The sequence below is a fragment of the Bos indicus genome, chromosome 5 (assembly GCF_029378745.1).
Source record: "Bos indicus isolate NIAB-ARS_2022 breed Sahiwal x Tharparkar chromosome 5, NIAB-ARS_B.indTharparkar_mat_pri_1.0, whole genome shotgun sequence".
Classification (NCBI taxonomy): Eukaryota; Metazoa; Chordata; class Mammalia; order Artiodactyla; family Bovidae; genus Bos; species Bos indicus.
This window is the reverse complement of record NC_091764.1, coordinates 101,524,577-101,551,309: the sequence shown is the minus strand read 5'-3', so window position 1 is coordinate 101,551,309 and position 26,733 is coordinate 101,524,577. Positions and strand designations below refer to the sequence as shown.

At 41.7% G+C, this 26,733-nt stretch overlaps 1 protein-coding gene and 1 long non-coding RNA gene across 3 annotated transcripts in view; one reads left to right on the top strand and one right to left on the bottom strand.

Moving 5' to 3' along the window:
• Window positions 1-26,733, top strand: part of SLC2A3 (solute carrier family 2 member 3) — an 86,193-nt gene that overhangs the window by 9,039 nt on the left and 50,421 nt on the right. The gene's annotated exons all lie outside the window — the stretch shown is intronic.
• On the bottom strand, window positions 2,503-24,734 carry LOC139183211 (uncharacterized). Its single transcript, XR_011566761.1, has 3 exons — window positions 24,479-24,734; window positions 20,724-20,785; window positions 2,503-20,232 (listed from the first exon to the last, which is right to left on the bottom strand). It is a non-coding gene; the product is annotated as an uncharacterized lncRNA (long non-coding RNA).

The following is a 26,733-nucleotide window of genomic DNA, read 5'->3' as shown; positions in this document are numbered from 1 at the left end:
CAAAGCATCACAGTCAAGAGCCAGTTGGACTTCTCTCCATCACACCTGATGACAAAGTTGACCAGGGCCCTGACATGCCTGTTTGATCTGGTGCTTGTTGGCCTTGACCCTTACAGTGAACACAAGTATATGGTTGTCTTCTGTCTTCTTCATGGCTCACCCAGGTCAGCAGGCCTTGATGGTGGCACAGTGGTCAAGCTCGCTCGTCCTGGGAGTGCTCTTCCAGGGGTGTTGGGCTGCCTTCAGAGGCAGATGTAGATGTCTTCAGCACCACTTCCTTCACTTTCAGCACCATCTTTATGAAAAAGGCAAGAATCTTTAAAATGGACACCCTGATACCCACCCTGCTTGAGAAATAGAATCTTGTATGTATTGTGATAGCCTGCCAACTTCTCACCTTCTCAGAAGCATCTACTTTTCTGAAGTCTGTCTATCTAAAGGAGAGTGTTGTTAAGGGATATGATGGTATTGATCTAGTAGAAAGGGAAATGTGAAGATATAAGGGAAATGTGTTTAAGACGAAATTCTTGAGTAAGGTGAGAGGAAAAGGAGTCCAGTTCTGTGGTGGAGGGACCAGCCTTAGCAGATGGGTTGTTGTTGTCCAGTCGCTCAGTCGTGTCCTACTCTGTGCGACTCCACAGACTGTAGCCCACCAGGCTCCTCTGACCATGGGATTCTCCAGGCAAGAATACTGGAGTGGGTTACCATTTCCTTCTCCAGGGCATCTTCTTGACCCGGGGAGCAGGAAACAGTTCATCCATTTTAACAAGAAGCAAGCTGAGAGTGTGGATACTGATTCAGTAGATTTGATAGTGAAGTAGAATGGTGAGAAATTTCTTTCGTTTTTCAAAGAAATAAGAAATGAGATTATCAACTCAGTGTGAAAAAGGACAAAGACATCTTGGAAATTTGAGGTGAGAGGAAAAGGTGTGAAATTGTTTTCTTAGACAATAGGGAGTGAATGATTTGGGAAAATAAAGCTTTGCAGAGCAGTTTGAGAGCTCACTTGAGATTATCATCTAATTCAATGTGATACCAGTTAGCATGGTTGCAGGTTTTTCTCCAGTTATATTTATTTAGCTAGTGAATGCAAGCAAGCAGAGTAACTAGAGTTGGATTTAACCAAGGGTTGAGGTTTTACCCAGAAACAGGAAGGAGAGAAGTGTTAAGGAGTTCCAAGTTTTTGCAAAGGAGTGCTTATAGTGATGAATCTAACCATTTAAGTTGGGGGATATGGAAAGTAAAAATAGAAGGGTGATGAAGTGAAAATTAATAGAGTTAATAACTTAGAGATCCTGCTCCTATTAGGAAATGGTTAAAGGAGAATTCCCTGACTATCTAGTGGTTAAAACTGCCTTTCAATGCAGGGGGTGCGGGTTTGATCGGGGAGCTAATGAGATCCCACATGCCTCATGGCCAAAAAATGAGAACATAAACAACAGAAGCACTATCAATTTCAATAAAGACTTTAAAAATGGTCCACATTAAAAAGAAAAAAATTGTTGGAGAGGCCGTGATCAGTGTGAGATGTAAGAAACAGAGGTTTTGGAAGAAAAGCATTTATTATGAATGACTCAGGCTAGGGTGTCACCATGAAAATGAGTGCGAGGTGGACTGGAAAATAGGATGATTGGAAATGAGCGGATAAGGAACTGAGGCCAATACAGGGCTGAATTGTTTCCAAGGATGACGAAGCCACTAGGAATGATGACAGCAGGAGTTGTGTAACCAGGAGAATGAGTCAGGTTTTCAGATTTCCAGGGAATGAAGGGAAGTGGCCCAGGGGATCAGCAGACTGCAATATCCTGATGGCACGTACTTCAGAGGCCCTGAGTCTTTGAGGGACTAGAGGAGGAGAAAGAGTTGGGATTAGGCAGTGTGGCTCTCCAGGCCTTACAGTGAAACAGCTGAACCCACTCTGAGACTTGTAGAGGAGTGGGGTCCTCTTCCTTGGAAGATCAGAAAAAAGAAATCATGGCGTTTACGCTGGACTTTGAAAGATGAAATAAATTTTGAGAGAAATAGACTTGGAAAGATGTTTCCAGAGATAAGGCCATGACCCTAGCGGAGGGAGCTAACCCTGGCGGTTCCCCGCTGGTGCCCCTGCCAAACGCCCCTGCTGGCCTGTCCCGGCGTCGCCCCAGTCGCCTGGTAAACCGTCGGCCGCTAGGCGGCAGTGTGTGCCTTTGGGGCACCCTCCCTGCTCTTGTGGATTTACAGGAGTTGGAAATGAGAATCCAGCCGAGATGAGCTAATGATGGGTTGGTGTATTTAGTTAGGCTCGAGTGTGTGGTCCTAGAAGTGAATTGGCAGCGCCCGCAAAAGAAAAGAATAAACTTGAGAACGCTTAGGTGAAAGATCAGGCAGAAGGTTAAAGGAAAGGATGGGCTTTGATGTGGCATAACAACCAGAGAAAGGAAGAGACTTGGGCAGGGGTGTGTGTGCCTGAGCAACATGGAAGGAGAGACAGATACAGTGATCTCCCTTTTGGCTTGTTTACTCAGAAAATAATTTTGAAAAACTATGCAACCTGCCCCCGCCGCCCCCACCTTCCCCCCCCCCACCCCCAACACATACACACACACACACACACACACATTTTTAAGTTGATATCTAAAATGCTTTAATTACTTTCCGGGATTAGTTTCTGCTGTCTTGATGGGTTTCAGGGTTATTGTTAGCCTTTCTGGTACCTTTGTGCAGATTAGGAAAAGGTGCCTCGGGGGAAAAGCGGAATGGACAGTTTTCTAGGGACCCTCCCTCTGTGCAGAGAAAACGTGCCCCTCCCTCTGGTTGAGGAGCAGAGCTAGCCTGTAATTGCGGCTGCATTTCAGGTTCCACTTGCCCCTAAACTACAACCGTACATGGGACTTCCCTGGTGGTCCAGTGGTTAAGACTTCACCTTCCAATGTAGGGGCTGTGGGTTTGATCCCTGGTTAGGGAACGAAGATCCACATGCCTTGTGGTCAAAAAACCAAAACATAAAATAGAAGCAATATTGTAACACATTCAGTAACGATTTTAAAAATGGTCCACATCCAAGAGGAAAAAAAAAACAAAAAAACACCACCTTTAAGAGCTTCCCTGGTGGCTCAGTGGTAAAGAATCAGCCTGCCAATGCTGAAGTTCCCGATGTGCCACAACTACTACGCTTGTGCTCTAGAGCCAGAAAACTGCAACCGCTGAAGCCGACAAACCATAGAGCTTGTGCACCAACTAGAGAGTGGCCTCCACTCGCTGCAACTAGAGAAAAGCCCGCACAGCAATGAAGACCCGGCAGAGACAAAATTAGATAAAAAATAATCCTTTAAAAATAAAGATTTTAAAAATAAGAAATTACAACCATATACGTGGGTTCCTGTAGAGTTTTGTTTGTTTTTAAAAAACCTTTGATTACAAACATAACTCATTGCATATGTAGAATTATCAACTGCATGACAAAGCCATTGTCCATGGGCAAGCCAGTAAGCCAAATCATACTTGGTTTGTGTCAGAAAAATTCTGACTTTCTTATTTCAAATGAAAATGTTAACTTCTGTCCCTGTACCAACCGTCTTACTTCTCAACTCAGACAGATGTTCCGGAACTTTGCTGAGGGTTTTTTTTTTTTTTTTTACCAGTTGATGCTTCTAAAACTTTGGCATGTTTAGGAGTCACTTGGAAGGCTTGGTGTTGTTACTACGAGTTTTTTGGTCCCTACCTTTCAGAGAGTCTGACCCAGCAAGTCTGGAGTGGAACTGTCAGTTTTCACATCTAACAAGCCCCCAGGAGATGCTAATGTCACCCTTCCATGGATGGTCACCCTCTGACTATCACTGGGAAGACTCTTCCCCCTTTAATTATTCCCATCAATACCATATTGACTGTCAGATCTCTATCTCTCAGTAACTATGCACTCTTAAATTGTGCCTGTTGCACCGTAGTAAAAACTTAAGATGGGTTAGAGATATCCTATTTTTTTTTACAAAGTAGGAGAAAGCAGTGGAAAGGAAGATGAGAAAGAAAAAAGGGTCAACCAGGCATATTCTTAAGAAAAACAATTTTAGAAAACTCATGAAAGCTGAAGTCTTGGAAAATTATTTTTATCAAAAATGGGTGGAGAAGACAGGGAGCGATGACTAGGTGGAGCATAGAGGATTTTTGAGGCAGTGAAAGTACACTGTGTGACACCAGCATGCTAGATCTGAGTCGTTCCACGTTTGTCCCAGCACATAGACTGTACACCACCAAGAGTAAACGCTAATGGAAACTATGCAGGCTTATCCACTGTAGCAGTGTACCATTCTGGTGGGGGTGTTGATAATGTATTTTTTAAAAAGCCCAGTTTGAAGCCTACTGTAGTAAAATTGTGTGTGAAATACGACAAATTAATTACAACTTTTTTAAAAGTCTGTGTATTTCATGTTATTAGGCTGATGTCTTAACAAAGAGCATTTACGGACTAGAAGGAACAGTGGTAAATGTTTAAGGTAAAAAGGCCTCACAGCCAGATCAAGAATATGAAGCTGTGGGTATATCCCGTGACCTATTTAGATTTCTTCTTATGGTCCCAGCATTGCCGATCAACCATCTGGGGAACAAGGGTGGGTGGGTAGTCATCAGAAAACAAGCAGGAACTGGAGTTGACACAACTGTCTTCACAGGATGTAAAGATAGGTTGCCTAATGTAAAGAGTGGTAGTTAAGAGGTTATTCTGGGAAGTGATAGAGTGATGAAGTCATGCTACTTACTGGGCAAATGACGCTGACTGACTTCCCAAGCTACATATAGAGAAAAGTGCCTTTGAGGAAAGTCTGCCTGTGGGATCAGTCGTTGCATGACCTCTGGTTCAAGGGATCCTGACTTCCTGTACTGTGTGGGATTCAGCACGGTGACAACTTACTGCTTTACAGTTTTCAAAGAACTTGAATCTATATTATTTAATCTTCCCAATAACTCCATGCCTGTCACCATTCTACTGATCAGCCAAGGTCATGCAGTTGGGAATGGGCCTTTTGCTTTACACCATAAATGTTTTTAACATCTGAAACTGCCCCCATATAAAGCCAGTTCTTTGTGCTTTGTGAAATACTTTGTGGAAGTATTGCATGCATATGTGCTCAGTCGCTTCAGTTGTGTCCTACTCTTTGCGACCCTATGGACTGTAGCCCTCCAGGCTCCTCTGTCCATGGGATCCTCCAGGCAAGAATACTGGAGTGGATTGCCATGTCCTCCTCTAGGGGATCTTCCCCACCCAGGAATTGAACCCAGGTCTCCTGCGTCTTCTGCATTGCAGGCAGATTCTTTACTGCTGAACCACAGGGAAGCCCCATTGCGTGACTAAACTATAATAATTTATGACTTTTTAATATCCACTAGCAGATTTCCCTTTCTAAATATGTTTCATCCAATGCTTAGTATTTTTTTTTTTTTTTTCCATTTCTGTAGCTGAGACAGATGAACAGCAGGGGAAAATGAAGCAGATGTATGCAGGGTGACTGGTGTTTGACTTTTTTAACAGCGAGTCTATACATGGACAATTGAAAATGACCAATATATTCCTCAGCTTAAGGAGAAAGCAAAAAGAACTTTTAATTATTGATATGGTGCTAAGCACTTCTTCCACTTGATCCGATTTAATCCTTCTAACAACCTGTGAGATGGAACAGAACTTTAGCTACTTTTTTAGAGTTGTGACATAAAATACTTCTCCAAGTTCTGTGCATAGATATGTTCCAAACATTTCATGGGACATATTGGAAAAAGAAGTTTCAGTCTACTCCAGTATTCTTGTTTTGCCTGGAGAATCCCATGGACAGAAGAGCCTTGGTGGGTTTCGGTCCATAGCATCGCAAAGAGTCGGACACAACTAAAGTGACTTAATATAAATGCACATTTATACTAAAAGAAGTATTCGTTGTTTATCTGAAATCCAAATTTAATAGCATTTATTTTTTTTGCTAGATCTGACAGCTCTGCCAGTTTCTTTTATCCTACATATTAAAAATAATTTACTTTCTTCAAAACACATTGCACAACTTCAGTTCCCTTCCCTCATACTCTTTTGTCCTACTGGTGTTTGGTTTAGTAAGAGAGGCCAAAATTTAGAAGCAAAATGTTGTTGATGTTTGGGGTAACTTTTATAAAAATCGACTGAAGGGACTGTAGGAGATCCCAGAGATTTAACTTCTATTTCCAGGTTTATCTATGAGTCTCAGGTCCTCAGGCCTAATTTTAATGAAGAATCATTTAGCTTTCTTTACAAGTCATCCCTGTAAAAATGTATGTTGCTGAAATCTTCCAACGAGAGTTGTAAAATTTTTAAACTGGGAAGGACCTTAGAGATCATCTAATTCTTAAAGTTTCCAGACCTTTAAGCAAGAACCAGTGTCTCCCGGCAAGGAGAAGGAGGACTTTGTAGATAGGGATTCCTGCACCTACGGCCAGGAGATGTCAGCCTACCTCACCTTTCCCTTTTTCTTGCCTACTATCCATCCCAGACATCTCTCCTTGTCTCAGTACCTAACATTCCAAATATCTTTTGCTCTTCTTTTTTTGTTGTTGTTCTTAAATTATAAAGTGTTATCTATGGCTCCACTGGGTCGGTGATAAGCAGGAAAGAGAAAGTGACATGGAACAATTCAAGATGAAAATAAACCTGCCCCAGACAAGTCCCCTTGGTGAAAACTGTGGCAAGTTGGAGGAGGAATAGCTCTTTCCAACACAGGAGAAAGAGAAGGGAAGGTCAACTCACTCAGGCTTCTTGCAGTGAATAAACATAAGGTTATCCTTCCAAATCCAGTTCGAGATCCAGAATGTTAAAGAGGAGCTCCCAATCTCTCATGAGTATGTAAGCTTGCCTCTGTTCTGGTGAAGCAAACTGAGAAATAGCTGAAATATTTTCTAAAAGATTTTATCCTATAAGAAGGGCCCCCAGCGCTCAGAAATGCCCTTTTCCATCAGATAGCACATATCCTGAAGCTTAGCAAAGAATTTAAGCCTTTCTGTAACTTTCTAGGGTATACAGAGAATTGTTCCAAGGAGCAGTATGTATCAATGGTGGTTGATCAGTAGATGTTTATTGAATGATTTCCCCAAGGTCGGGTTCTGTATTTTTTCCTGCTTTGTTACAACTATTTCTTTGTTGTATTTTCCCATCTGTAGTTTTGGAAAAGCAAAATCAAATAGAAAGATATAAAGATCTGCCTCTTAAAGAAATTTCCTCGAAAACAAAGGTTTGCATTCAGTGTACTTTTTCTGTCTTTCTGATGCCTAATATTCTGAGTCTCCTACCAGTACCTCGGTTCAAGCCATTGTCATCTATTATAGAAGGCTCCTAATTAGTTTTAGTACAGTCAGGCAATCATCTTTCTAAAATTTTTGTTCACGTTCTTACCGTATTTAACCTACTGCCTCTCTGTGATCCTCAGAATAAAGTTCATAGTCCAGACACCTTCACCTGGCATCAGGACATTTGTAATACAATCCCTGCTCACTTCCACTTTATTCTCTGCCCTTGGCCCACTGCACCTCAGCCATGTGGACATTTTTGCAAGACCACAAACACACCATAGTCTAACTCTCCAGCCCTTTCTCACTCTGTACCCTCATTCTCTTATCTCCCTCCCTCCTACTTTGCAGGGGAACTGCCACGGAGTCTTCAGGTCTTTCTCAACCTACCTTCTCAAAGGGGAAGCCTTCCGGACACCACCACACCCCTTCCTCCAGCCTGACTTTTGTATTTCTCCCCCAGGTCCTCCACCCAAGACCAGAAGTCAGGCACTACCGGGTTGGGGGAGGGGAGGCAACGATAGCATGAACTGTGATATGAGTGGTCATCTGGGTCTACAGACACCATGAGCACAGTCTTCTGTAGTGTCACCGTGGGAGTATATGTGACCATTATATCTACTACTGTGGGCAAGAATCCCTTAGAAGAAATGGAGTAGCCATCACAGTCAACAAAAGAGTCTGAAATGCAGTACTTGGATGCAATCTCAAAAACAACAAAATGATCTCTGTTTGTTTCCAAGCCAACCATTCAATATTACAGTAATTCAAGTCTATGCCCCAACCCGTAATGCTGAAGAAGCTGAAGTTGAATGGTGCTATGAAGACCTTCAAGACCTTCTAGAACTAACACCCCAAAAAGATGTCCTTTTCATTATAAGGGACTGGAATGCAAAAGTAGGAAGTCAAGAAATACCTGGAGTAACAGGCAAATTTGGCTTTGGAGTACAGAATGAAGCAGGGCAAAGGCTAACAGAGTTTTGCCAAGAGAACGGATTGGTCATAGCAAACACCTGCTTCCAACAACACAAGAGACACCTCTCCACTTGGACATCACCAGATGGTCAATACTGAAATCAGACTGATTATATTCTTTACAGCCTAAGATGGAGAAGCTCTATAGAGTCAACAAAAACAAGACTGGGAGCTGACTGTGACTCAGATCATGAACTCCTTATTACCAAATTCAGACTTAAATTGAAGAAAGTAGGGAAAACCACTAGACCATTCAGGTATGACCTAAATCAAATCCCTTACAATTATACAGTGGAAATGAGAAATAGATACAAGGGATTAGATCTGATAGACAGAATGCCTGAAGAACTATGGACCGAGGTTCATGACACTGTACAGGAGGCAAGGGTCAACACCATCCCCAAGCAAAAGAAACGCAAAAAAGCAAAATGGCTGTCTGAGAAGGCCTTATAAATAGCTGTGAAAATAAGAGAAGCCAAAAGCAAAGGAGAAAAGGAAAGATATATCCATCTGAATGCAGAGTTCCAAAGAATAGCAAGGAGAGATAAAGTCTTCCTCAATGATCAGTGCAAAGAAACAGAGGAAAACAGTAGAATGGGAAAGACTAGAGTTCTCTTCAAGAAAATTAGAGATACCAAGGGAATATTTCATGCAAAGATAGGCTCAATAAAGGACAGAAATGGTAGGGATCTAACAGAAGCAGAAGATATTAAGAAGAGGTGGCAAGAATACACAGAAAAACTGTACAAAAAAGATCTTCACGACCCAGATAATCATGATGGTGTGATCACTCACCTAGAGCCAGACATCCTGGAATGTGAAGTCAAGTGAGCCTTAGAAAGCATCACTACAAACAAAGCTAGTGGAGGTGATGGAATTCCAGTTGAGCTAGTTCAAATCCTGAAAGATGATGCTGTGAAAGTGCTGCACTCAATATGCAAGCAAATTTGGAAAATTCAGCAGTAGCCACAGGACTGGAAAAGGTCAGTTTTCATCCCAATCCCAAAGAAAGGCAATGCCAAAGAATGCTCAAATTACCACACAATTGCACTCATCTCACACTCTAGTAAAGTAATGCTCAAAATTCTCCAAGCCAGGCTTCAACAGTACATGAATCGTGAACTTCCAGATGTTCAAGCTGGATTTAGAAAAGGCAGAGGAACCAGAGATCAAATTGCCAACATCCGCTGGATCATGGAAAAAGCAAGAGAGTTCTAGAAAAACGTCTATTTTTGTTTTATTGACTATGCCAAACCTTTTGACTGTGTGAATCATCACAAACTGTGGAAAATTCTGAAAGAGATGGGAATACCAGACCACTGACCCACCTCTTGAGAAATCTGAATGCAGGTAGGAAGCAACAGTTAGAACTGGACATGGAACAACAGACTGGTTCTAAATGGGAAAAGGAGTACGTCAAGGCTGTATATTGTCACCCTGCTTATTTAACTTCTATGCAGAGTACATCATGAGAAACACTGGGCTGGATGAAGCACAAGCTGGAATCAAGATTGCCGGGAGAAATATCAATAACCTCAGATATGTGAATGAAACCACCCTTATGACAGAAAGTGAAGAAAAACTAAAGAGCCTCCGGATGAAAGTGAAAGAGGAGAGTGGAAAAGCTGGCTTAAAACTCAACATTCAGAAAACTAAGATCATGGAATCTGGTCCCATCACTTTATGGCAAATAGATGGGAAACAATGGAAACAGTGACAGACTTTTTTTGGGCTCCAGAATCACTGCAGATGGTGATTGCAGCTATGAAATTAAAACATGCTTGCTCCTTGGAAGAAAAGCTATGACCAACCTAGACAGCATATTAAAAAGCTGAGACATTACTTGGCCAACAAAGTCCATCTAGTCAAAGCTATGGTTTTTCCAGTAGTCATGTATGGATGTGAGAGTTGGACTATAAAGAAAGCTGAGTGCTGAAGAAGTGATACTTTCGAACTGTGGAACTGGAGAAGACTCTTGAGAGTCCCTTGGACTGCAAGGAGATCCAACCAGTCCATCCTAAAGGAAATCAGTCCTGAGTATTCATTGGAAGAACTGATGCTGAAGCTGAAACTCCAATACTTCGGCCACCTGATGCGAAGAACTGACTCATATGAAAAGACCCTGATGCTGGGAAAGATTGAAGGCGGGAGGAGAAGGAGACGACAAAGGATGAGATGGTTGGATGGTGTCACCGACTCAATGGACATGAGTTTGAGTAAACTCTGGGAGTTGGGTGATAGACAGGGAGGCCTGGTGTGCTGCAGTCCATGGGGTTGCAAAGAGTCGGATATAACTTAGCAACTGAACTGAACTGAAGGTGAAAAGATCTTGGTGTTTCCTGCAGAATTGAAAAAACATCAGTGTGTGGACTTCCCTGATGGTGCAGTGGATGGGAATCCATGTGCCAATTCAGGGGACACAGGTTCAATCCCAGGTCCAGGAAGATTCCACACGCCCAGGGGCAACTAAGCCGGAGTGCCACAACTTCTGAGCCCCTGCTGCAACTACTGAAGCCTATGTACCTGTGTGTTCCACAAGAGAAGCCACTGCAGTGAGGAGTCCATGCACCACAACGAAGAGTAGCCCCCGCTCGCCACAACTATAGAGAGCCTGCAAGCAGCAATGATGTCCCAGTGCAGCAAAAAACAAAAAATTAATCTAAAAGTATATATCAGTGTGGTTGTAACTGGTAAATAAAAAGAGTGTAATAGTGCAAGTGAGATTGCACATAAATTTTTTAAAACAAACTCTCTTAGACATTTATGTTGTTTTCCAAATTTTTCCTATGACATAATGCCACAATGATCATGGTTATACTTTTATCCATATAAGCTGTGGCAGTATTTTGTAGAACCCCTCCAGAATAGAAATTATGGACTGCAAACTGTGGAAGAGTTAAATTTCAATCAGATCAGATCAGATCAGTCGCTCAGTGGTGTCTCTTTGCGCCCCATGAATCGCAGCACGCCAGGCCTCCCTGTCCATCACCAACTCCCGGAGTTCACTCAGACTCACGTCCATCGAGTCAGTGATGCTATCCAGCCATCTCATCCTCTGTTGTCCCCTTCTCCTCTTGCCCCCAATCCCTCCCAGCATCAGAGTCTTTTCCAATGAGTCAACTCTTCACATGAGGTGGCCAAAGTACTGGAGTTTCAGCTTTAGCATCATTCCTTCCAAAGAAATCCCGGGGCTGATCTCCTTCAGAATGGCCTGGTTGGATCTCCTTCTAGTCCAGGGGACTCTCAAGAGTCTTCTCCAACACCACAGTTCAAAAGCATCAATTCTTCGGCGCTCAGCCTTCTTCACAGTCCAACTCTCACATCCATACATGACCACAGGAAAAACCATAGCCTTGACTAGACGGACCTTTGTTGGCAAAGTAATGTCTCTGCTTTTGAATATGCTATCTAGGTTGGTCATAAATTTCCTTCCAAGGAGTCAGCGTCTTTTAATTTCATGGCTGCAATCACCATCTGCAGTGATTTTGGAGCCCAGAAAAATAAAGTCTGACACTGTTTCCACTGTTTCCCCATCTATTTCCCATGAAGTGGTGGGACCAGATGCCATGATCTTCATTTTCTGAATGTTGAGCTTTAAGCCAACTTTTTCACTCTCCACTTTCACTTTCATCAAGAGGCTTTTTAGTTCCTCTTCACTTTCTGCCATAATGTTGGTGTCATCTGCATATCTGAGGTTATTGATATTTCTCCCGGCAATCTTGATTCCAGCTTGTGTTTCTTCCAGTCCAGCATTTCTCATGATGTACTCTGCATATAAGTTAAATAAACAGGGTGAAAATATACAGCCTAGGCATACTCCTTTTCCTATTTGGAACCAGTTTGTTGTTCCATGACCAGTTCTAACTGTTGCTTCCTGACCTATATACAAATTTCTATTAAGAAGAGATGGCAAGAATACACAGAAGAACTGTACAAAAAAGAGCTTCATGACCCAGATAATCATGATGGTGTGATCACTGACCTAGAGCCAGACATTCTGGAATGTGAAGTCAAGTGGGCCTTAGAAAGCATCACTACGAACAAAGCTAGTGGAGGTGGTGGAATTCCAGTTGAGCTATTCCAAATCCTGAAAGATGATGCTGTGAAAGCACTGCACTCAATATGCCAGCAAATTTGGAAAACTCAGCAGTAGCCACAGGACTGGAAAAGGTCAGTTTTCATTCCAATCCCAAAGAAAGGCAATGCCAAAGAATGCTCAAATTACCACACAATTGCACTCATCTCACACTCTAGTAAAGTAATGCTCAAAATTCTCCAAACCAGGCTTCAGCAATATGTGAACTGTGAACTTCCAGATGTTCAAGCTGGTTTTAGAAAAGGCAGAGGAACCAGAGATCAAATTGCCAACATCCGCTGGATCATGGAAAAAGCAAGAGAGTTCCAGAAAAACATCTGTTTCTGCTTTATTGACTATTTCAAAGCCTTTGACTGTGTGGATCACAATAAACTGTGGAAAATTCTACAAGAGATGGGAATACCAGACCACCTGATCTGCCTCTTGATAAATTTCAATAGATATTGTCAAGCTGCCTCCTTAAAAAGTTAACAATGTTACATTCACTTTGTCTGTTTTCTAAAACTTTAGCCAGGCATAAGTATTTTCAGTCTTCATAATTTTTACCCATCTCTGTAGGAAGAAATTATGAAGTAGGAAGAAAAAATAATTTTTTAGTAAGTTTGGATATTTTTTCATTTTGACAGTTACTGATTCTTTCCTTATGAATGCTTGTTCCATGCTTAGCCTATTTTTGTCCATTGTTGTTCAATTTTCTTATTATATAGTTCTTATTTTATTGTTCCTTTCTCTTTGTGTATTATGTAAATGAAGCCTTAGTCATATGATTTGGACACATATTTGCCAGTTTTTCTTTAAAAATTTTTTGATAACATTTTATCACGATAGGAAGTTTTAATTTTACGTAGTTATAACTTTTGTCTTTTATAATTCACATATTACATATTTTGCTTAAAAAAGATCTGTATTTAAAAAAGCAAATATAGTTATGTGGTATTTGATGGGTAAGGGGGTATGTTGGGGAAATTTAAGAAAATGAAATCAGTTAGTTATTCACTGTAAATTGAGGCTGTGGCTATGAGCATGGGAAATAGAAGATAAATTTAGGGACTTTAAAAAAAAGTATAACACCTTTACTGAGATATAGTTTACTTACCTTACAATACACCTATTTAAAGTGTTGTAGTTCTTGGGGTTTTTAAGGATATTCACAGAGATTTGCAACCATTAATCAATTTTGGAACATTCTATCACCCCCCACAAGAAGCCCCATAACCATTATCAATCATTCTGCATTCCTCCATAATTGCCTCCAGCCTCTGGCAACCACTAAACTACTTATATCTATAGATTTCTCTGTTGTGGACATTTCATGGATGGAATCATAAAGTACGTAATCTAGTGTGACTGGCCTGTTTGTCACTTAGCATGATGTTCCAAAGTTCATCCATGTTGTAGCAGGTATTACTACTTCATTTCTATGAATAAATAATATTTCATTGCATGATGGTTATTACTGCATTTGTTTATCCATTGACCAGTCAATGGACATTTGGGTTTTTTCCATTTTTGGCTATTGTGAATAATGCTATTATCAACATTCTTGTTCAAGTTTTTTATGCAGACACAGGTTTACAGTTCCCTTGAGTATATGTATTGGTGTGAAATTGCTGGGACATATGGTAATTCTGTTTAACTTTATAAAGAACTACCGAACAACTACCAAACTATTTTCCAAAGCACTGTACCATGGGACATACCCAAAGTGATGTATGAGGGTTCTAATTGCTTCATAGCCTCACTAACAATTGTTATTATGTATCTTTGTTAAAAAGTTACAGCCACTTTAGTGGATGTAAAGTGCTTTCTCATTATGAGTTTGATTTTCATTTCCTCAGTGGCTAAAGATCTTGAGCATGTTCTTTGTTTGTTGGTCATTTGTATACCTTCTTTGAAGACATGTCTTTATCCATTTTTTAACTGGATTGTCTTTTTGTTGAGTTGTAAAGTCTTACATATTCTGGTTGTGCTCTTTATCAGGTCTATGAGTTATATTTTCTCATGTTGTATGGATTGTCTTCTCACTTTTTTGGTGATATTCTTTGAAGCACAAAAAATTTTATGTTGATGAAATCCAATTAATTTAATTTTTCTTTTGTTACTTGCACTCTTGATGTCATATCACAAAGGCTTTGTCTAACTCAGGTCAGAAAGTTTTACATTTAGATCTATTGTCCATTTTGAGTTAGTTTTTATTTATGGTGTGAGGAAGGGATCCAACTTCATTCTTATGCTTATGGATAGTCAATTGTTACAGCATCATTTCAACACAAGATTTGATTTTGTCAATAACTAGTCAGGTATTGAGGTACATTTTTTGAAAGCAGACTTGAAAGGACTTGACAACTAGAAGGTTAAGGAGATAGAAGAATGAAAATTTTTTTTGTTTAGAAACTAGATAACTAGTAATACCATTAACCAATATGGGCAAATCAAGTAGAGGAGGAGGAGCAGGAGCAGCTTTGGGAGATGGACAACTCTTGAGAGTCCCTTGGACTGCAAGGAGATCCAACCAGTCCATCCTAAAGGAAATCGTTCCTGAGTATTCATTGGAAAGACTGATGAAGCTGAAACTCCAATACTTTGGCCACCTGATGCGAAGAACTGACTCATTGGAAAAGTCCCTGATCCTGGGAAAGACTGAAGGTGGGAGGAGAAGGGGACGACAGAGGAAGAGATGGTTGGATGGTATGACCGAATCAATGGACATGAGTTTGTGTAAACCCTGGGAGTTGGTAATGGACAGGGAAGCCTGGCGTGCTGCTGTCCATGGGGTCACAAAGAGCTAGATACAACTGAGTGACTGAACTGAACTTTGGGCATGTTTAATTTGAGATATTTACAGGATAGTCATGTGGCAGTTCATAACAGGCAATTATAAATTTGGTCTGGAATTCAAAAGAATATTTGGAGTGAAAACCACAGATTTGAAATCCCCTTCCTCTGTAGGGGGAGAAGGCAATGGCAACCCACTCCAGTACTCTTGCCTGGCAAATCCCATGGATGGAGGAGCCTGGTAGGCTGCAGTCCATGGGGTCGCTAGGAGTCGGACACTACTGAGCGACTTCACTTTCACTTTTCACTTTCATGCATTGGAGAAGGAAATGGCAACCCACTCCAGTTTTCTTGCCTGGAGAATCCCAGGGATGCGGGAGCCTGGTGAGCTGCCGTCTATGGGGTCGCACAGAGTTGGACTCTACTGAAGTGACTTAGCAGTAGCAGTAGTTCCTCTGTGGGAAAGGTTGAGATGATGGAGAATCCGGACAGAGATAAACCTGACATTTAAGTGTCATTGACGGGGAAGAGTCAATGGAAAAGAATTAAGAATGAGAGAAGCTGAGAAGGCTCCTTGAAGAATGGTGGCGATGCTAAGAGAGATTAGGGGAGTTCATTAGCAATTTAAATGATGAAGAGAGTTTGATTAGGATCATAGCCAAGGAGGTTATAGCCAAGGAGGTTCTACAGTTAGTTCATTTGTGTTTGTTTTTTTGCAGCTAAAGCTTCAATAGAGAGGTTGCAATGGAATATGAGGAAGAGTGTTTGAACCTTTAAGCAAAAAAAAAGAACATGTTTTCCTTGGAAATTATTTCTAAAGACTATAACTACCATCTTAGTGGCCTAAGGGCAGGAGCACAAAAAATGCCAAATGCTTCTCTTTTCCTTGGATTGTGACTTCATGGTCCAATACTTAACAAAACTGAGATAAACCTGGAATGTTGCAGCAAAACTTTCTAAAGACCAGGAGGAGATTAAAGAAGAAAAAAAAGAGTATGAGAGTTATAGACAATAGATGTTTCTCTTCTAGTGAGGTGGTTCATTACAGAGCTATCTTCCTGAGAAGCTTCCAGCCTAGTTCCATTTATCAGAGACCACTGTTACCTAGTACCCCTTGGGAGGGTCCTTAAACACATCTAAACTTAAAGTCTAAGGGAGCAAGGTCAAGTTTCTTTATACATATGTGTGAGAGTTCTGGTTTTCTTTCTGTGGACCCACCTCTTTTCTGTAGATATGGGAATGTCCACTTAATTCAGGGAGAAATTGTACCAGGATGTGGCCAAAGGAAGATAGTCATTATTTCAGTGAAATAAATAATTCCCATTGTGCCCAAGATATTGTTAGTAGCAGATCCGTAATTTCACATAGAGGGCTGAATTTCTGTGCATCCACAAGACATTCTGAAATATGCTGATGCTGAATGGGAGGGAAATAAATAGAAACAGAGTGGAAGTGGTTCCTTGGGGGATTTTGATAGTGAAGGACCTTATGGGAAGCAGAGGAATGGCAGACTGAGAGAGCTTCAGGAAGGGGGTGCTTTAGAATCCCATTGGCAGCAGGGAGACAGAGCAGGAAGTGAGAAATTTAAGGCAGAAATGGGAATAATGGATAGAACAGAGTCCTGAGGTGTGGGTGAGGTAAGATACGGAGAGGAGGATGGAAATCTCTAAAATAAGCAGGATTCTAGAAGTAATGACTTAGAGGTGAGGTGCGCATAAGGAATGAAAATTAGCAAAATCTGTTTGCTGAAAAAAAACAGGGAGTCTGGTCATCTGGGTAAATGGAGAAAACAGAGTTGAGAGTAAAATCTGAAGAGGCTGGGAAAACATTTGTTTTTCTGAATGCAGTGTTTTCCCCACACCCTAACACCTTAAGTAGTGCTTCTGTAGAGAGATGTCTTTTCCTGCAGTAAAACCTGCAAAGATAACTGCTTGGTTGAATGAGTCCCTTGGCCAACAGTCCTTGTGTTTTACCCACCTGAAAAATCCGCAGAATTGGTTTAACTTTCTTTGATACTACCCCCAGGATGCTGAAAGAAATAAACTTAGAAGATCATGGAACCGTTATAAATTCATAGTCACCCATTTCACTAAGAAATTAATAATGCTCAGAAATCTGTAATCATCTAATCCAATTTTTACCAAATTAAGGAACAATTATCCAGTTTATCTATATTATTATTAATAAATCTATATTATTACTCATTTATCCAACAAATACTAATTGAGCATCTAGTCTGTACAGGCTCCTTCTATATGTTAAGTATATGGAACAAATAAGGTTGATGGACAAGATCCTTGTTGTAATGGGGTCAGATAATAACCAAAGGAATAATTCCAGATAGTGATAAGACCTATGAAAAAAATTAAAACAGAAAAATGTGATAAATCATGAGTGGGCAGAAGGATAACACAGACAGCCCAAGAAAGGAGGCCTCTTTAAGAAACAGGCCTGGGCTAAGACCTAAATGACAAGAAGGACTCAAACATTTGAAAATCTTGTGAAGACATCTCCAGGCAGGTCTTGTCCCAGAAATGAACTTGATATAATAGATGGACAGGGGGGAAAAAAAGCCACCAAACCTAATGTGGCTAGCACTTAATGAATCAGGGGAATAGTGATAAATAATAAGGCAGTATAAAGGGGAAGAGGCCAGGTATGGTTTTGAGTCCTCTGTAAAGAATGAGTAATAGAAGAATAGGAATCAAATCGGTAAGAGTGATTAAGAGACAATTGTGGTAGATCAAATGGCAGATTTTGATGGTTTTGACAAGGTTGCTGTGGTGGACATAGAGAGGAAGGAATCTGGGTAGATTCTGGAGGTAAAGCTTGCTGTTGGATGAGATGTGGGAGGTGGGAGAGAAATCCCGTAGAGCTTCTAGCATTTGGGCTTTAGCAAAAGGGTGAATAGTGATAATGTTTTCTAGATGGAGAAGGCTAAGAAAGGAAAAGATTTGGGGAACTGGAAGAGCAACCAGTTCTTCTATTCTGGCTATGCTTAGTTTGAGATGCCTGATGGCCACTCAAAAAGAGATATCAAACAGGCTATAGGTCTATGACTCCAGAAATCAGGAGGTGAGTCAGCAGTGAGAAATTTACTACTTATGTTTTAGGAAACATAGCAAATATTTTAAGAAAATTATCGTGTTCTCCCCTAATGTCTTCTATTCTCTAAATAACCCTAGTTCCCCAGCTGCTCTGCATGACCTTGTTTCCAGATTCTTCAACATCCTGGTCATATCTTTAAAGTGGGATGCCAAGGACTAAAATGACCTGAATAACATGGCCCAAAATTTCCCTCTAATTTGTTGTTCTTTCAGAAATATGTTCACTTTTAATAACTTGTCTGTGTTCTGTCTTGTCATTAGTATGTTAGGGTCCTTGCCTGAGGCATACACGTTTCTTCTAATTTTCTTCTAATCTGCTGTTGGTTTGAAACTCAAATAACCAACTTATGCTCTGTATCAGACATTAACATTTTGCTTTGTATGCTTGGAATATTTTCTAGTAATTTAAAAGGGAGAGAATGTGCTTTCTATGAGGGGCCACCTGAGCCTTTCTATGAGTAAAATTTTGAACTCTAGTGAGAAAAAAATTTTCCCTTACTTTGCCTTTCTAATCTATATTCAAAATAAGTGAGTTTTCCAAATAGTTGATTTCAAGATGGGTAAGGTATTTCAGTCCTTTACAAAAGGATCTGGTTAGAGATTTTCTCAGTCTAGGGCACTGGTTCTCAACCAGCAGTGATTTTGCTCTCCAGGAACATTTGGCAATTTCTGCAGACTTGTTTGGTGGCTGTGGCTTGTAGCAAAGAGAACACGACCTGCATCTAGTTGGGGAGGGCCCAGGGGTGTGTGAAACATCCCACAGTGCACAGGGCAAGCCCCAGTAACAGTTACCTGGCCCCTAACGTCAATAGTTCCTCTATTTAGAAAGGACTCTGGTCAGGTATTCCCCCAATCTTGTTTACTAACCTCATTGAAATAAGGTTAGTAAAACCTGTGTGAAAAAATCAACACAATTTAAGCTCAATGAATTAATTCTGCTTCCAACTAATTACTGCTCTTTCCCTTTATCATGTGCCAACCATCTGTTGATAATCTTTCTATAATTTAATAGGACAATATTGAAGCACTTTTTGTCATCCAAGAAGATGTTTTCATAGTCCCAATTTTCCGTCACCCTTCCCAATCTCATCCTTTTAGAAATGTTAACAATGTTCAGTGATCACATTAGGACTTTTTCTTTTAATTAAAAAAAAATTTTGACTGTGCTGGGTCTTCAATATGGCTCATGGGCTTCTCTTGTCTCCAAGCACAGGCTCTGAAGGGTAAATGCTCCATAGTTGCATCTCAAGGGCTTAGTTGCCCAGGGACTTGTGTGATCTTAGTTCCCCAACCACAGATCTAACCTGCATCCCCTGCATTGGAAGGCGGATTCTCAACCACTGGACCACCAGGACCCTGGACTTTATTTTCATATGCTCTTATTCAAAGCAAAAGCAGGGAGTTCCTTGGTGGTCAAGTGATTAGGATTAAGAGCTTTCACTGCTGTGGACCAGGTTCAATCCCTGGTGGGGGAACTGAGATCCCGATAGCCTTGAGATACAGCCCCCCCAAAAAAATTAATAAATAAAGCAAAATCATGTTTTCATTGCCCTTTCTGAACTTTTACTTTCTCTTCCCCATATTTTGTTCATGCTTTCCAGCAGAAAGGTCATGTTTCTTGAGAAGAGGAATAATCCTGCTTTTCTTTTTCATATCTCAATACTCGATAAATACAACACAACTGAAACCCGTTCACCTTATCGCTCTCTTCACCTTATCGCTCAGGTGCCCCAGTGAAGCATGCAGCTATTCTGGGACGAGGCAGTGCTGACAGGTTCACTAGTTGGCCAGTAGTGAGAGAGCTGAAAGCAGAGCCGCTGTCCTGTCACTGGCTGTACTTTGAGGCAGGGGTGTGGGAACGAAGAAGAATGCTCCTTACTGCATGTGCACCATGGTGGGAACAGGTCCAGTTTTTCCCTGGGGTTGTTTGATTTCTTGATATTGATGGCAGCTGTCAAGATCAAAGAAGAACTAGGGAGATAGTGGTAAATAGCTTCATTCTCAGGGTACCTGAAGGGAACAAAAGTTGGTGGAAAATTTGAAATGCAAGGAGAAAAATAAATTCTTTCTTTAGCCAGACCCAGAAACAGCAACTAGGTAGCTCCTTTCAGGTGCTTCTGATATTTCAAATTACAACTGTGATATCATTCAGAATCTAGTGACTTCCCCAGTACCTTTATGTTTTAGAGCTGGAGAGTCATTCATTCATTCAGATATTTGCTGAATGTGTCTATATGTACCAGGCACAAAAATGAACCAGGGAAACTTCGAAAGATTTGGGAATTTCGAGTGCGTATTTGAAAGAGGTATGATAAGTGCATACTTAATTAGTAGTCAAAATATTTACATAATTTATCCCCTGTCTCCCATGGGGAGATTGCTCTACATGCATGAATCCCCAGGTATTTGTGTAGGTGATGTGTTGGAGGTGGCAGAGAATAAATCAGTTGGAGTCCTTCCCCTTCAGCCCTAAGATCACCTTTTTTTTTTTTTGGCCATACCTCTCAGTATATGGGATCTTAGTTCCCCCATCATGGATCAAACGGAGTCTTAACCACTGGACCTGCAGGGAAGTCCAAGACCACTTTTTAGAATTAGAGAACTGAGACAGAGGTTTAACAACATAAACGTTAGCACAGTCCATAGCACAGCAAGATAGTGCCATAGTCTGAGCTGCTACCTGGGTCTTCTAACTCTCAGCCTTGTCTTTGTTCTAAAAATAGACATGAGAGAAGATTGTTTGCAGGAAACCCTTTCCACTACTGTACCAAGTTGGTTTCTATCCAGAAAGCCGTCTGGCTGACACAATAGATAGGATAATGAAATGAAGCAGCAGAGTTTGGGGTTCATAGTTGGGAGGGAGGGAAGCAATGGAGAAAAGAGATTAGAAAAAGCACAGAGCAAGGAGACCGTATTTTAGTTGTTGTGAAGCATGTAAGATAAAGTGACATATTTGGTGTCTCTGGAGTGCAAGCGGTATGTTGATATTGTAAAAAAGAAAAATATGCAGTAAGATTTTGCGTCACCTAAGGGCTTACGCCAAAGTAGCATGTCTGGTATTTAAAGACTGCCATAGCAGAGCCTGAGCTTGGTTTTAGAAAAACATAATCTGCTATTGGATTCCTATAAGGGCTCTACTCTTGAGCAAGATCCAAAAAAGCAGTCTTCTCCGAACTTCTGCACAAACCTCCTAGCACAATTACTTCGCCCAGGCTGTTCCATCTTCCTGACATGCCCTTCTCTAATCTCTCTCTCTTTCTTTTTTTAAAGATTTTTTTTTAATGTGTGGACCATTTTAAAAGTCTTTATTGAATTTGTTACAATATTCCTTACGTATGATGTTTTGGTTATTGGTCTCAGGGCAAGTTTTCTCATTTGAAAAGACCCTGATGCTGGGAAAGATTGAGGGCAGGAGGAAAAGGGGACAACAGACGATGAGATGGTTGGATGGCATCACTGACTCAATGGACATGAGTTTGGGTAGGCTCCGGGAGTTGGTTGGACAGGGAGGCCTGGCGTGCTGCAGCTCAGGGGGTCGCAGAGTCGAACACTACTGAGTGACTGAACTGAACTGAGCTAACTGAGCTGAACTCAGCGCATGTGGGATCTTAGCTTCCCAACCAGGGATCAAACCTGCAAACCCTGCACTGGAAAGTGAAGTCTTAACCACTGGACCACCAGGAAAGTCCCTCTGCCTATCTCTTTTCTTACCCATCTTTTAAGAACTAGTTCAGATTCTGACTTCTGGAAGATTATAATTTCAGACGCCTTTCTGGATTGTTCCCACATGAATAAAATCTCTGGATTCTTTGACTTTCTTTTCTGGTTCCTTCCATGAACCAGACTGATCAACCCGAGGGCAGGAACTTGGGGGCCTTTGCATTGTTCAGCAAAGTGCTGCACAATTTTATAGGCTCTCTCAGTATCTATGTTACGTATATATTTTAATTTTTCTAAAAATTGCCTTAAAAAAAGTAAATTTTAGCTTTAAGGGAACTTCCCTGGTGGCTCATTGGTTAAGAATCTGCCTAGCAATGCAAAGGACACTGGTTCCCTCCCTGATCTGGGAAGATTCCACCTGGTATGGAGCAGCTAAACCTGTGTGTCACAGCTACTGAGCCTGTGCTCTAGAGCCCAGGAGCCGTAACTACTGAAGTCCAAGTGCCTGGAGCCTGTGCTCTGCAACAAGAGAAGCCCCTACTCGCCACAACTAGAGAAAGCCTGCACCCGGCAGTGAAGACCCAGCACAGCCAAAAATAAATAAATGAAAGGATCCGCCTTCCAATGCAGGGGCCATGGGCTCAATCCCTAGTTGGGAAACTAAGATTCACATGCCAAGGGGCAACTAAGCCCAGGAGCTGTAAGTAGAGAGCCTGGGCGCCACAACTAGAGAAACCCGCATGCCACAAGGAAGACTCAGCACAGCCAAAAAAAAAAAAATCCTAGCTTTAGAAAACTGCTGTTTCTTATTGTTTTTATCAGATGTTGTCTTGTCCAAAGATCAAGAGGTCCAAGAATGCAGCTTAGAGGCAAGAATAGAGAATGGATTTGGAAGAAGCGAAGTTTCTGGCTAAGATGTGAGGACAAGTTTGACTATAGATGCAGGGAATATTGGAAAAGAGAATAGGAGAGACTGAAGGAGGCTGAAGATAGTGGCTTATATCTGGAGAAATGGAAAGAAAAGAAATAGAAGGAATTGTTGAAATTTTGAGATACAAATATTGAGACAGACAAAGAACAGTCAAGAGACTGAAAGGGTTACATCTAAGGGAAAGATCTTAGCTTTTGCTTGTCTTTGGGAGGTTCCTTTTTACACATTAGAAAAGGACATGGAAAACAATACAGAAGTAAGAGTACCCTCTTTATAACCTCCTGCTGGTCCCTTCCGTGGAAATCGAAATGACTCAGAGAGGCATATGAGAATAAATAAATACTTCCTTGGGACTGTCTCTGTTCTTAGCAAGGTTCCGTCAGCAGCTGCAACTGTTTTCTCCAGAATCCTACATGACCTACTTCAAGACCTGACTATGTCTTTCCCCTCCTTCGACTCCCTGGGTTTCAACTGCCTGGGTTTGCTGACGCCCACTGCCTTGGTGCCTCTGCTCTGTTCCTCGAACTGTGGGCAAGATGTCTCTGCTCATTTCTGCAAGTTGTTCATGGTATCTTATCACTTGTGCAGTTCCTCTTTGACTGCCTCAGGTCTCCTCTATGTGCCTTTTCCTTTTGCCTTAGTCTTTTATTTTTCTCTCTGCATTCTCCCATTCTACTTCTGTCACTGCTTTCTTTATCAGTTGGCTTACTGTGATTCCATCCCCATAGCATCCCCACTCTGGGGGAAAATGAGGGGAACAGGAAGGAAGAGAGAGCCTAGAATTAGAGGGACAGTGAGAAGCTGGATTGGAATTACAGGGTGACCTTTTGACTGAGTCCTGAAACAGAGTACAGACAAACTATGTAGATAGATGCCAGCCAAATTACACAAAATCATAAGGGAACACACACTAGCAGCCCAGATACAGCTCCTGCTAGGGAAACTCATTAAGTGAATCACCTACTCTTCTTACTTCACAAAAAGGTATTGAAGATCACTTGAAACAATGTATATAAAATATTTATATTACAATATTGTACACATATTAAGACAGAGAAGTAGCTCACTTGTTTGTATTTAAAATGTATTATTTATTGCCAAAAAAATAGCAACACAGCAATGCAATTCCTAAATATATACCCAAGAGAAAAGAATTCATAAGTGTGGCAAATGACAGGGATGTTTTATAATAGCTAAAAACTAAAAACAGTAATGGAGGAGCGTGAATGTATACATCCACAGGAGACTGGCTACATAAATTCTGACATATCCATAAATGGTTAGTATTTGGCAGTAACAAGGAATGAACTGCTGATTCATACCATGCAACACTCACAGACACTATGCTGAGTGAAAAAAAAAAATCCTGGCACAAAAGAAAGCATACTATATGATTCCATTTTTTTAGAGATCAAGAACAATAAAATTAATTGATGATGACAGAAGTCAGTATAGTGGGTACCTCTGGGGAGGGAGGCTGTAGACTGGAACACGCCCAAGGAAACCTTTTGGGGAGAAGTATTCTAGAATCTAGATCTTAATCTGGGTAGTAAATATTCACCCAGCTGTACACTAAACATTAATGCAAGTTTTACCTGCTTTACTGTATGCATATTTGTACTTCAGTAAACAGAGAGCAAGACATAAAAGGAAGAAAGAACTCACCCTCACTTCTAACACCACTAGAAGACAAATTCTTTATGTTGAAACGTTTCAACTCTAAGCAGCTCAGCACGGTTTTGTAATTAGAACACGTACTGTGTGGGTCTAGAGGTTATCCCCTTGGTAGGAGTTAGTGTTCAGATCTCTCAGTTTCTAGACTTGAGCAACATGTGACAGTAAAGGGAAGTGGAAACCCTGTGTCACTGGCTCAGGAAGAGGGCTAGGTTAACAACAATATCGCAACAAATCTTTGTTATCATTTTTCCTTCCTTCTTATTTTTCATTTTGTGTCCTTATACCTACTTTCTTTCTATATCTTTCTTTCTCTGCCTCTGTCTCTTGCTTTCATTTCTTTTCTTGACTGTGCAGCTTATATCTTAGTTCCCTGACCAGGGATTGAACCCCGGCTCTCTACAGTGAGACTGCTGCGTCCTAACCACTGGGCCACTAGGGAATTCCCATGCTTACTTTTCTTAGATTGATTTTTCGCCCTTCCCACCAAACAGCATACTCTTTGTGAGAGCTGGTGGGGTGAAGGGGTGCAGTCTTCAAACCTTCTTCATCTCTGGTCAGTAGACTACCTCCCCATCTTTTCTAAGTGTGTCTCATTAAACTCAAAGGCATATGCTGCAACTTCTTTTATGTGTCTGTTCCAGGCACTCACATCCTGCCCCCTGCCCAGAAGACTTTACAGCTGCATTCTCAGACTTCATTGGTTTGGGAACAGTGCCTGTGACAGTTCCCACTCTCTCAGTAGGACTCCCGCCCGCCCTTCAGGGAATTCCACACATTTTAGTGCTATCCCCTCAGCAGCTATTCTGCGTTTAGTGTGTTTCGTTCACCTTCAGCCTTCCTGAGGAAAAAAGAAAACAGGAAAAAAGTCAATTTATTTCTCAGGAAGGGTTGGTCAGCTGACCAAGTTGTCTAAGGGTCTGAAAGGGGATAGGGGGGTGGATGGGGGAGTGGGGGTGGTGGATAGTATTATCAGAAATAAGTAGGTGGAAGGACAGCAGTCCCACTCGGTCTTTTCTTTTAAAACCGACTAGTTCTAGTTTTTAATTTCTGTAACATCAATGCTTGTTTCATAGAAGGTACTTAATAAATATTTGCCAATATATGAAAAAGGTGAATGAAAGCCTAAGACTAAAACTATATAGTATGACTGAAAAATGACAGAAGAACTGTAGCAGGAATCAGGGCGCTGAGGGAACTTCCTAAGATGCAAATCTGTGGGGCGGTGGGTGCATGGGTGCGTTTATTTGTCAGAAGTCATTGACCTGAACACCCAGTTTGTAAACAAAATTAACTTAAAAAAAAAAAAAAAAAAAAAACAGACTAGGATACTGCAGGTTCTTAAAGAAGGGGACGATTTTGTAAAGATCCGAGGCCGTGTGGAAATGTGAAATATAGAGAGAAGAGAAAAGAGGGGAGAAGGGAGGGAGAAGGGCAGAGAAAAGAACAGAAAATAAGACCAGACCAGGCAGACCCCTGGCTAAACAGTCAGGGTGAGAGCGGCAGAAAGGGCGGTTTGGGATTAGTTGCCTGGAACAAAAACCTGCCCTAGAGGCAGAACCCTTGTGCGACCTTTTGCATCTCCCTAGAGATGCTTCAGATTCCAGGAAATTAGAGCTCTCCCCGCCGACCCGGGCGGCGCCCAGCCGGGCCCCCTCAGCATCTGGCCGGAGGCGGGGCGCGGGCGCGGGCGCGGACGTGCGGGGAGACACGGCGCCCCCGGCGCAGCATCCTGTCCCGCCCCCGGCCCGGCGCCCCCGCCCAGACGGTCCCTGCGCACGTTTTTCCCGTGCGCGTCGGCTCTCAGTCTTGTGTCGTGCCAATTTTGGCCATTGCGGGAGAGATGCCAGTGGGAGGGGGCCGAGGGTGGGGTGGGTAGAAGAAGAGTAGAGCGCAAGGGAGCGGGGAGGGGGCTTGGAAACCGCGTGGAGAGACGTGGGTGGAGGAGAGGGAGGGAGCGCTCAGGGGAAGGGAAACAGAGCTGGTACCCAGAGAAAAGGTGATTTAGAACGAATCGGGACACTGAGAAAGATGTGTCGAGATCGGCAGAGCAAGAGCCGTTAAGAATTAACGGCGGCATCAAAGACGAGCGTAAATACGTGTAGGGAAATGGATAAACAGGTTGCAGGCCATGGCCGAAGAGGGGCCTGAGAGGAACCTGTGGAATCTGAGGAAGGGGGAAAAAATATCTCTAAATCAAGGACTCTTCTTTACCTCCCTCACTTTCCCTTCAGGTGAGATGTAAA